This window comes from Haliotis rubra, unplaced genomic scaffold (genome assembly GCF_003918875.1).
Source record: "Haliotis rubra isolate DU_JTF1 unplaced genomic scaffold, ASM391887v1 Scf1248, whole genome shotgun sequence".
Lineage (NCBI taxonomy): Eukaryota > Metazoa > Mollusca > Gastropoda > Lepetellida > Haliotidae > Haliotis > Haliotis rubra.
Window position 1 is genome coordinate 81,388 of NW_025765168.1, and position 11,333 is coordinate 92,720.

Here is an 11,333-nt window from a genome sequence, read left to right on the forward strand (position 1 = left end):
CCGTGTACCGAGGACGCATTCATCAACGAGGGAGAGGTTTGGTAACATCTTGGGAAACTTGGGACGTTCAGCACTCTCCATCCTCAAGACGGTGGGAAAATCAGCTCTCAAATCAGGCGTCAAGATGTTGCCGGGATTGGTGCAAGATATCAGTTCAGGACACCGAAGTGTGTGGGGACAGTTTGAAACATCATGGGAAACAAGCCTTACTTGCCACCTTGCGAGCAGCACCCACCACCAGGATCACCCGCTCGCAAACGAAAACGGAAACAGCCTGTGGGATCCACCAAGAAACGTAAACCCTTGTTTTGAGAGAAAGAGATAAAGACCCACCCGATGGGAAAGGAGTTCAGTTCAACACCAGACACCGTGAGGGTCAAGACCTGTTGTGCAGACCTGTGGTCCAGACCTGTGGTCCAGATCAGCTGTCAAGATGATGCGCCGAGATGCCTGTGAATGCTCCAAGGCCCAACTGGATCTCTTTCTGTGCCCCCCTGGTGACGTCCGTCCAAGAAGGTCAGTGGATTCGATACAGCCCTCTGGCACCTTCGGTCGCGGGCCCTCCAATTTAACATTGCTAACCCTGTCAATGCCTACATCGATTTGAGCCAGTGTTACCTCCGCATCTGCCTCAAAATCAAGAATACAGATGGTACGAATGCAGTTCGTGATGGCAATGACGCACTCGCCGTGTCCACGGTGAACAACATGATGCATTCCCTCTTTCGTGAAGTGCGTGTGCAAGTGGGACACAACCAACTGGAAATTACTCCTTCCATGGGTACCTATCCCTACCGAGCCTATTTGGAAACGCTGCTGAGTTATGGGAAGGCAGCCAAAGGGACCCATCTCCAGTGTCCAGGATGGTACACCGATGAAGCTGGAAAAAATGGAGGACTTTAATGCTGTCGCCCAGAATGCCAACGCAGGACTTGTCGCACGACGAGGGGTCATTCTACCCACCCGAGACGTGGAACTGACAGGACGTCTCCACTGTGACCTGTTTCTCCAAGACCGGTACCTGGTGGATGGAGTCCCCATGAAACTAGAACTGATTCGCAGCCCGAGTGATTTCTACTTGATGAGTGCTGGAGACGTCGAGTGCCGATTTGAACTGACCAAAGCCGAGTTTTACGTGCGCCAAGTCAACATTGATCCTGCCATACGGGAACAACACGTGAAACACATGTCACCAGGAGTCACGGCCAAATATCCTTTGACCCGAGTCCAAGTCACAGCCCACGACATCTCAGGAGGAGGACGCGATTTCCACAAAGATCAACTGATTGGAGGCCAACTGCCCAAACGAGTGGTGTTGGGATTGGTGGACAATGATGCTTTTGCCGGCAGCAAGGAAAAGAACCCCTACCATTTCAAGCACAACAACGTGACCAGTCTCAAGCTGAAACTCAATGGGCAAGAAGTGCATGGCACCGAAATCAAAAGCGACTTTCAGGACAACAGTGCCTCGCTCAAACAGTTGTACATGAACCTGTTCCGCAACACGGGACACCTGTGGCAAGAACATCCCTGCAACCTCACCCTGGACGAATTCAGGAACGGATTCACTGTGTGGGTGGTGGATCTGACGGCAGATCTGGGCGCAGATGAAGGGTATAACTACCCACGACAGACGGGCAAGTTGGGACTTGAACTTCAGTTTGCAGAACCCCTACCACGCCCCGTCACGCTCGTCTGCTACGAGGAATACGAAAGCGTTTTGGAAATTGATCGGTTCCGCAACGCTCTGATGGTCTAAGGATGGACGACGACGCCAGTGGCTTGACGACCAGACACTTGAACGCCTACGTACAACAGGATCCCCTGCTGCGACCCCCTCTACCAAGGTACCTTTGCCCGAGATCACTTTGCCACCACCGTGCTGTGTGAACAGCAGGAGGGACTTTATCCTAAAGCCTACATTGTCAACACGGACCCCAGCCATCTCCCAGGACAACACTGGGTGTGCGTGTATCGTCCAGTACCAGGTGCCATGGACTACTTTGACAGTTATGGACTTCATCCCTATCAACAGCATCCAGACTTTCGGAATGTCATGACCTTCGCCGGATGGCTCCAACAACAGTGGAATGGCCAATCACTTCAACCCTGGTTCAGTGCCTCTTGTTGGATGTACTGTTTGTATGTACTGGCTCATCGTGCCCGTGGATGGTCTTTTGACGAAGTGATGGAACAGTTTGATCCCTACGATACCCTCGTCAATGAAGAAGCGTGTAAGACGTTGGTTTCAACCCACACGCCTGACAGACAACAACAACAACGCTGGCCATGATCCACACCCCTGCCAAAGGACACAACCTTATCGTTCTGATGTGATGATGTTACAGTTCTGATGTTACAGTTATGATGTTACAGTTCATACCGTTTGTAAACAAAGATCAGGGACGCCCTAATCCTGTCTCTTTTGTCAAAGTGTTCTTGTTAGCGGGAAATAAAACGTTTGAAAAATGTCAACCTAGTGTTGTTGTTCTTGTTGTTGGCATTGGAATGAACGTTTCTTTTGAGAGATGGATGGCCCTGAAAGGGCCGTTTTGTGGTGTGTACTTCACCCAGGGACCACAGTGGGGTCATACATTGGCAGGGATGAATGGCCATCTTTGTCTTGACGGGGCACTTGCTCCCATGAGTCAAGCGCCTGATGTATGTGTCCTTCAAGACAGTGCCACAGTAGACACATTGGAAGGTACCACGATAGTCATCAGTCCCATTAGCGTAAACAGGTAAACAGCCATAACATCGTTGGCACTGCCATGCTGGTAAGGGGGGTGGTGATGGTGTCTCCAAGGAAATCAATTCTGAGTCCCAGTTTTCTCCAGACATGATTGCTGGTTGTAACACTGCTTCCGTCACCCCGCTCATCCTATATAGTGAGAGCTCACGATCATGACGTCACCGGTGCCACGTCATGACCCTCACGCGCGACCATGACGCCATCGATACCACGTCACTACCCTCACGCGCGACCATGACGTCATCGATACCCACGTCATCGATACCACGTCATCGCTGTCTCGTCGCCCATATATAAACTCCAACATGGATCAGTGAGGGCTATCTTGATGCAACATGGATACAAGAAAAGTGAAAGTCATGCGACCGGTGCCTTACAGGAAAAATTGTGGTAGACGGCAATGCTTGCGATGCAGCCCTACCTTACAAGGGAAGGCTGACATCAAAATGGAAGAGGCAACAACAACACCTGCAGAACCGATACCCACAACGGTAACAGAAACAGCGGCAGCCCCACCACCACCACCTACGACAGGAGACACGGTAGCGCCACCACCACCACCACCAACAACAACAACAACATTACCAAAATGGTCATCCCAATGGCGCCTGATTATTTGCCATACCTGTTTTAAAGCGTATCCTTCAAATCGCTTTGATGTCGTGCCAGGAGCAGACTTCTACATATGCCTCTACTGTGGGGAAGGCATCATCAAGAGAGGTCAGCAACAACACGATGATGTGTGCCCCGGAAAATTTATTTTTCGGGGTCTCCAGCTCCTTTGTGAATGCTAACCTAGCTGACTGATTCCCTGAAAAGGGCCACCCACCTCGCTCGAAAGAAGGCTCCATCCAATGTGTTTTAAACACACACACACACACACACACACACACACACACACACACACTTGTCTAGCCACGCCATCGTGTCCGCCTCACCCCCCTCTCTCTCCCTCCTTCCCTCTCCCTTTCCTCTCCTTTCCTCTCCCTTCCCTCTCCGTCCCGTCCCGTCCCGTCCGCCGCTCGTCCGTTCCGCCATCTTGAAAGGCGTCTACGCTCGCGAGATCCCGCGAGAATCCACGAGATCCCGCGAGATCTCACGCGATCCCACCGGATGGGACGCCATCTTGAAACGCGTCCGCCATCTTGGCCCGGAGGTGACGTCATCGTCATGCGCGCGCAACCACCGGAACCGGACGTGACGTCATCGCGATGCGTGCGCACCCACCGGAACCGGAAGCACCGGAACCGGAAGCACCGGAACCGGAACCCGAGTAATCTCCCCTGACCGGAAGTGACTGATCCAAGATGGCCGCGCCCTATGGGCGCCGCCATCTTGAAAATCCCGCCAGGGTGACACTGCATACTACTCAGATAGACTGAAGGAGGTGGGAAGTCCGATGTACAGATAGACTGAAGGAGGTGGGAAGTCTGATGTACAGATAGACGGAAGGAGTGAAGGAGGTGGGAAGTCTGATGAAGTTACTGATTATCTTATTCATGTTCTTTCTTATTTATTAAAATGACCATGAGTGGACTGTGTCGGTTGAAATACGCGAATGTCATATCGCAATAATTTGGATAAATTTTGCATTCTGCTTTTCACATCAGAACATGTATTCTAACAAGAATCTGTTACTCAGTGGAGAGGAGACATGTTGAGGTTGAACAAACACACCTTTAGGTCCATCTCAGTATAACTGTTAAGGTTACAACCTCTGAGATGTGGCTCAAATACATAATCCGTTGCCATGTGAATATTAGAAATGGCTGAAGTAGGAATATTAGAAAATGAATACCAGCAATGTTGATCAGCGACGCACCCCCAAGTCTACCAAACATCAGTACACGTACACGAATGTTGCTAATTAAAAACGACTGCTAACCCTTATGATGAAAGGGGAAATTAATTAAAATGTACATACATGTAATTCAGCTCTTCAGCTGCGGTTCGGGAGAGGAAATACATCGATCGATTTTTGCTGTAGTCCGGTAATTTCCCTACTGTATCGATAATTTGAATCATTTGTGCGCGTGTAACAAAATACTCAGTACCCCTAACATTGTTCAGTGCGGTTAAGTGCAGACATCGTGTTTGTAATCGATTGGTAATAAGTGACTCTTGTTTCTCTTCTAGTCAAACAATCACACAAGTCCAATCACTCAAATTGACACAAATTCCTGATTCGGCACAAGCCCCCTCCAACTTTTTCCAACAACCTCCACCAAATTTCCGCCCGACTGCCACTATTAATAAATAAGTATTAAAAAGCGGCGACGACTCCGACTCTGTTTAATGGTGATCGTTGAAGCTTTTATTCGCAGGAAATTGGCCTCCTTGTCTCGGGGAAGTTATTCTCATTAAACTGGAATTAATTATTCACCGCCTCCATCTTGACGTTTCAAATCGGACATTGCAGCTGCATCTCCCCATTCCTAGCTCTATGACGTCACGACAGGAGAGGAATAAAGACGCGATTTCATTACCCGGTATTTCATGATCCAGTATATCATGACCCAGTATATCACGGCAGATCACATGACTTGTGTTGACTTCATGATCTAGTGTCCAAGGTGATCTAACAGCGCCCTTACCTGGCAGGTAGATGGTATTTACCTGGCAGTATCCCATACCTGGGATGGCGTAACTTTACCTGAACTACGGTATACCCCCGTACTTCGGTCCTGACGGTTTGGGATGAGCGAGAGTAAGAGTGTCAGTACACGGGTGCCCTTCGACCTTTACCGTAGTTCCTCCAGCAAACACAAGACGATGATCTTCATTCCACAGTTTTATTAACACTGTGTTGCTAATCAATCCACTCTATGGTCACTATATAAGACTTCAGACGCAAAGCCAAATGCTGGTGCTTTTTCTGAGACGAGTCTTAGTGATCAAACATCAAGAGTGGGTGCGCACCAGACTGCCTACTCTGAGCTTTGCTTAACCTTAAAACTGGGTTCTTACGTCATAGCCAACACCCTTTTCCATTTTTTCCATTGGCCAATAACCTATTCCCCTCGCTACCTACTACTCTCCCCCCTTTCATGTCTTATCCCCAATACCTTATTTGTAAGACTGTGATGTGAATTCCAGTGATGTGAATTTCTCTACCCCTGACCATATATGACTCGTATAATACCAAGAACTGGTACCAAGATCCCGGGCACGTTGCTCAATCTCGATAGCCCAACTGATTCCTTCTACCTAAGCTATGAATGACCTCATCTTTCCCCTCCAAGCTCTAACTACCTACTTTCATGTTTATTACCACCGCTACTGAATTCCTACCTTACAAATATTGTTAATTACGTCCTAACTTAAAGATGATCCTATATCCTGTCATGTGTCTCACAATACTTCTTAACCACCTGTTATAAATAATCTCGATTTCACATCTATTGTTACAATAAGTACCATAATCTCATGCTTATAATACTAGTATATAACGGCACATCACATGACTTGTGTTGACTTCATGATCTAGTATATAACGGCACATCACATGACTTGTGTTGACTTCATGATCTAGTATATAACGGCACATCACATGACTCTCGGTGTCTGCAGTATGGAGGCCACGATTGACAAAAAGAAATTGAGCTACCTCGGCAGAATATGTCGCGCGAGCTCAACCCAAATGATCAAGCTACTGTTTTATGTCAGATGTGGACAGTTCTTAAGTGGTAACTTCAACAAAAACTCTGTTATTCATGACTTGATTACTATATGTGCGAAGTATGAACTGTATCAATATCTGCTTCATTACATAGATAAGGGATTCTTTCCATCAAAATATGAGTGGAAAACTATATGTTATAAAGCAGTGTTTATCAGAGAGACGTCAGCATGGAGAAAGCAGTTATCCATGCGGCCCGACTTACAACGGTTTACTGCTATACACACGGGCCTCTCGTCCCATAGACTGTGGAACATGTGCTTACTGTTTGACCTGTACAGCAGGCCTGTGTACGCCCTGGTAAAGCTTGGGATACTACCGGTCAGTGCTGGACTCTGTCTGATATGTCGTGAGGAGACAGATGATATTGTGCAGCACCAGTTGTTGTGCTCCAGTGAACTGTTTAGCCAAAGAAATAACATGTATGAACGATTGTTCGATATCTTGCCTCTAGAAACATGCATCAATCTGGAGAGTAGCTCTGATGACACGAGAGTTATCACTCTACTTGGCGGCATCACCCCTATCGTGGATAACATGGACATCCACATGTGGGCCCAGTTCATTGACATTGTAGCCAGGAATATTAGTTCGTGGAACCTACAGAGCAGGATCTACCTATGATTTGTATTCCATTCAGTGACGCCCCAGTGTATTATATATACATATGCTTAATTTTCTTTCCCATTGTAATATGATTTGTACATAATCATGTATTTTGTATTCATGTCATACTTCATTGTACTCTCCAACATTATTGGAGGAAATAAAGACAATTCATTCATTCATTCATTATACAGACTGAAGTACATATATGTTTAGATCTGCAATTATATACAGACTGAAGTACATTTAGGTTTAGAACTGTAGTTATATACAGACTGAAGTACACTTAGGTTTAGATCTGTAGTTGTATACAGACGTAAGTGCACTTAGGTTTAGGTCTGTAGTTATATACAGACTGAAGTATATTTAGGCTTAGGTCTGTGGTTAAAAAGACACTTCACATTCTTTCTTCAGGGCACTATAAAAGAACAAGAGATGGTAAGATGGTTAAATTGTTATTATTTCATTGCTGAGATCTGTGTGATGTACTCGATACACTGACAGTGCCATAATCAGTTCCATTAGGCTACACCGCCGTTCCAAAACATGGGTATACAGAATGTCAAGTCACAAGAATAAAAATGCGAAATTTCTCAGTTCAATATCGTGTATGGCCGCCCCGCGCATTCACCACTGCCAAACACCGTCTCCTCATCGACTGCCTGATGCTTGTGAACACGTGGTTGGGGATTCTGCGCCATTGCTCTTGCAAGGCAGCGCCAAGTTCCTGCAAATTCTGAGGTTGGTTCCTAAGACCACGAAGCCTTCTCCCAAGTGCATCCGAAACGTGCTCTATTGGATTAAGGTCAGGGGACCTCGATGGCCAGTCCATGACGTTGATTCCAGCGTTTTGAAGGAAATTTCGTGTCAACATCGCGGTATGCGGCCGAGCATTATCATGCTGGAACTGTAGACCTGGGTCATGAGCCGCCATGAAAGGAACGAGTTCAGGGGTGAGCACCTGGTCGCGGTAAGCAGCAGCTGTGAGGTTTCCACGGATGACCAGAAGTCGGGAACGGCTGTTCCCACAGAAAGCACCCCACACCATGCAACTTCCGCCCCCGAATCTGTCGACTTCCTGTACACAACATTGGGCATACCGTTCACGACGTCGTCTCTAGACTCTATGCCGGCCGTCCGCGAATCTGAGGGTAGACCTGGATTCATCGCTAAAGACGACTCGATTCCAGTCTCTCTGGGTCCATCGGAGGTGACGTTGGGCCCACAGCAGACGTTGACGTTGATGAAACGGCGTCAATATTGGCCCACGATATGGACGTCGAGAATGGAGATTGGCAGCCCGCAACCGATTTCGAATGGTCTGTGAGGACAGTCGACCTCTAAACATCTCAGCCCTGGTTCGTGTAGCCGGCAGAAATCTGTCACGTAGGTGACGTAGGACGATTTGACGGTCTTCTGCTCGTGACGTCACACGTGGACGACCCGACCTTGGGCGATCAGAAGTGGTGCCAGTTTGTTGTAGACGACCTCGCAAGTCATACACAGTACGACGGCTGCATCCCATTGCTCTTGCGACGTCAATAACTGATCTTCCCGCTTGCAACATGCCAACGGCACGTTCACGTTGCACATTTGACAATCGTGGCATTTCAAGTACCGTTAGAACTGTGGTATAAAAGTGTTTTTCAATTCTTGAGGCCAATGCAAACACGTGCATATGACGAAAACTTCGATGCGAAGATCACGTGATCGACTGCACGTGCAAAACCTTATTTGGCACTAACGTCATTTGCACGACGAATGGATGGGTTTGAGTGGGTTTAGCTAACGTTTTTCTAGAGTCAAAAGATAGGGATCCCATTTCGGATACATAGATGTATCATCAGAGAAAAATTATTTATTATTTTTCAAATTACATTTTGTGAAGTTTCTTTTTTGACTCAGTATATATAGACTGAAGTACACTTAGGTTTAGATCTGTAATTATATATAAACTGAAGTACACTTAGGTTTAGATCATTAGTTACATGCAGACTGAAGTACATTTAGGTTTAGATCTGCAGTTATATACAGACTGAAGTACACTTAGGTTTAGATCTGCAGTTATATACAGACTGATGTACATTTAGGTTTAGATCTGTAATTATATACAGACTGAAGTACATTTAGGTTTAGATCTGTAGTTATATACAGACTGAAGTACACTTAGGTTTAGATCTGTAGTTATATACAGACGTAAGTGCACTTAGGTTTAGATCTGCAGTTGTATACAGACTGAAGTACATTTAGGATTAGGTATGCAGTTATATACAGACGTAAGTGCACTTAGGTTTAGGTCTCTAGTTATATATAGACTGAAGTACATTTAGGTTTAGATCTGTAGTTATATATAGACTGAAGTACACTAAGGTTTAGATCTGTAGTTATATACATACTGAAGTACACTTAGGTTTAGATCTGTAGTTACATGCAGACTGAAGTAATAATAATAATAATAATAATAGGCCATTTATATAGCGCCTTTCCACGTCACAGGGATATGCTCAAAGCGCTTCCTGAGCTCAAGTTAAAAATATATACAGCTGGCAGGTACGGATGATTGGAAGTCACTTGTAGCATAGAAATAGATGAGTCTTTAGTCGTGTTTTGAATGTACTTAGGAGATGATTTTAACTCGATAGGGAGAGAGTTCCAAAGAGAAGCTGCTGCATATAAAAAGTTTCTTGAGCCAAATGATTTTAGATTGTAGCTCGGGACAGCAAATAACAGTTGTTGTGATGAGCGCAGAGTTCTTTCTGGAGAGTAATGTGTCAGAAGGTCTTGAAGGTAGGAAGGTCCTGAGCTGTAGAAAGACTGATAGGTGAGGCAGAGAATTTTGAAATCAATACTTTCACGAATACGGAGCCAGTGTAGAGAGTTTAGAATGGGTGAGATGTGACAGCGAGGACTGGTGAGAGTGATGATGCGTGCAGCTTTGTTCTGGATTTTCTGAAGACGATGGAGTTGAGACGAAAACATGCCAAACAGTAAACTGTTGCAGTAATCCAGGCGGGATAAAATCAGTCTCCGCACAAGGGTGGCAGTGGCTTCTTTTGTTAGGACTTTGCGGATGCTGCCGATGTTCTTCGGATGGTAGTGGCAGGTCTTTACTAGATGATTTATTTGCATGTCCATGCTGAGGTTTGAGTCCAAAAGAACGCCAAGGTTTTTCACAAGAAGAGAAAAAGGAAACGAAGACATTTAGGTTTAGATCTGTAGTTATATACAGACTGAAGTACATTGAGGTTTAGGTCTGTAGTTATATATAGACTAAAGTACATTGAGGTTTAGATCTGTAGTTACCTGTCAGTATAATGTTGGTTGATTTGTCAGTATAATGTTGGTTAAAGTGTCAGTATAATGTCGGTTAACGTGTCAGTATAATGTTGATTGATGTGTCAGTATAATTTTCATTGACGTGTCAGTATAATGTTGGTTGACGTTTCAGTATAATGTTGGTTAAAGTGTCAGTATAATGTTGGTTGACGTGTCAGTATAATGTTGGTTGACGTTTCAGCTTAATGTGGGTTGATGTGTCAGTATAATATTGGTTGACCTGTCACTAAAATTTTGGTTGACGTGTCAGTATAATGTTGGTTAAAGTGTCTGTTTAATGCTGGTAGACGCGTCAGTATAATGTCGGTTGATGTGTCAGCATAATGTTGAAATACGTGTCATTATAATGTTGGTTGACGTTTCAGCTTAATGTGGGTTGATGTGTCAGTATAATACTGGTTGACCTGTCACTAAAATTTTGGCTTACGTGTCAGTATAATGTTTTTTGGCCTCTCAGTATAATGTTGGTTGACGTGTCAGTGTAATGTCGATTAACATGTCAGTATAATGTACAATGCTGGTTTACGTGTCAGTATAATGTTGGCAAACGTGTTAATAGAATGCTGGTTGACCTGTCACTATAATTGCGGTTAACGTGTCAGTATAATGTCGGTTAACGTGTCAGTATAATGTTGGTTGACGTGTCAGTTTAAACCCTATTAACGTGTCAGTATAATGTTGGTTGACGTGTCAGTATAATGTTGGTTAAAGTGTTTGTAAAATGTTGGTTGACGTGTCAGTATAATATTGATTGACGTGTGAATATAATGTTGATTGACGTGTGAGTATAATGCTGGTCGACGTGTCTATATAATGTTGGTTGACGTGTGAGTAAAATGTTGATTGATGTGTCAGTATAATGTCGGTTAACGTGTCAGTATAATGTTGGCTAACGTGTTAGTATAATGCTGGTTGACGTGTCAGTATAATGTTGGTTAACGTGTCAGTATAATGTCGGTT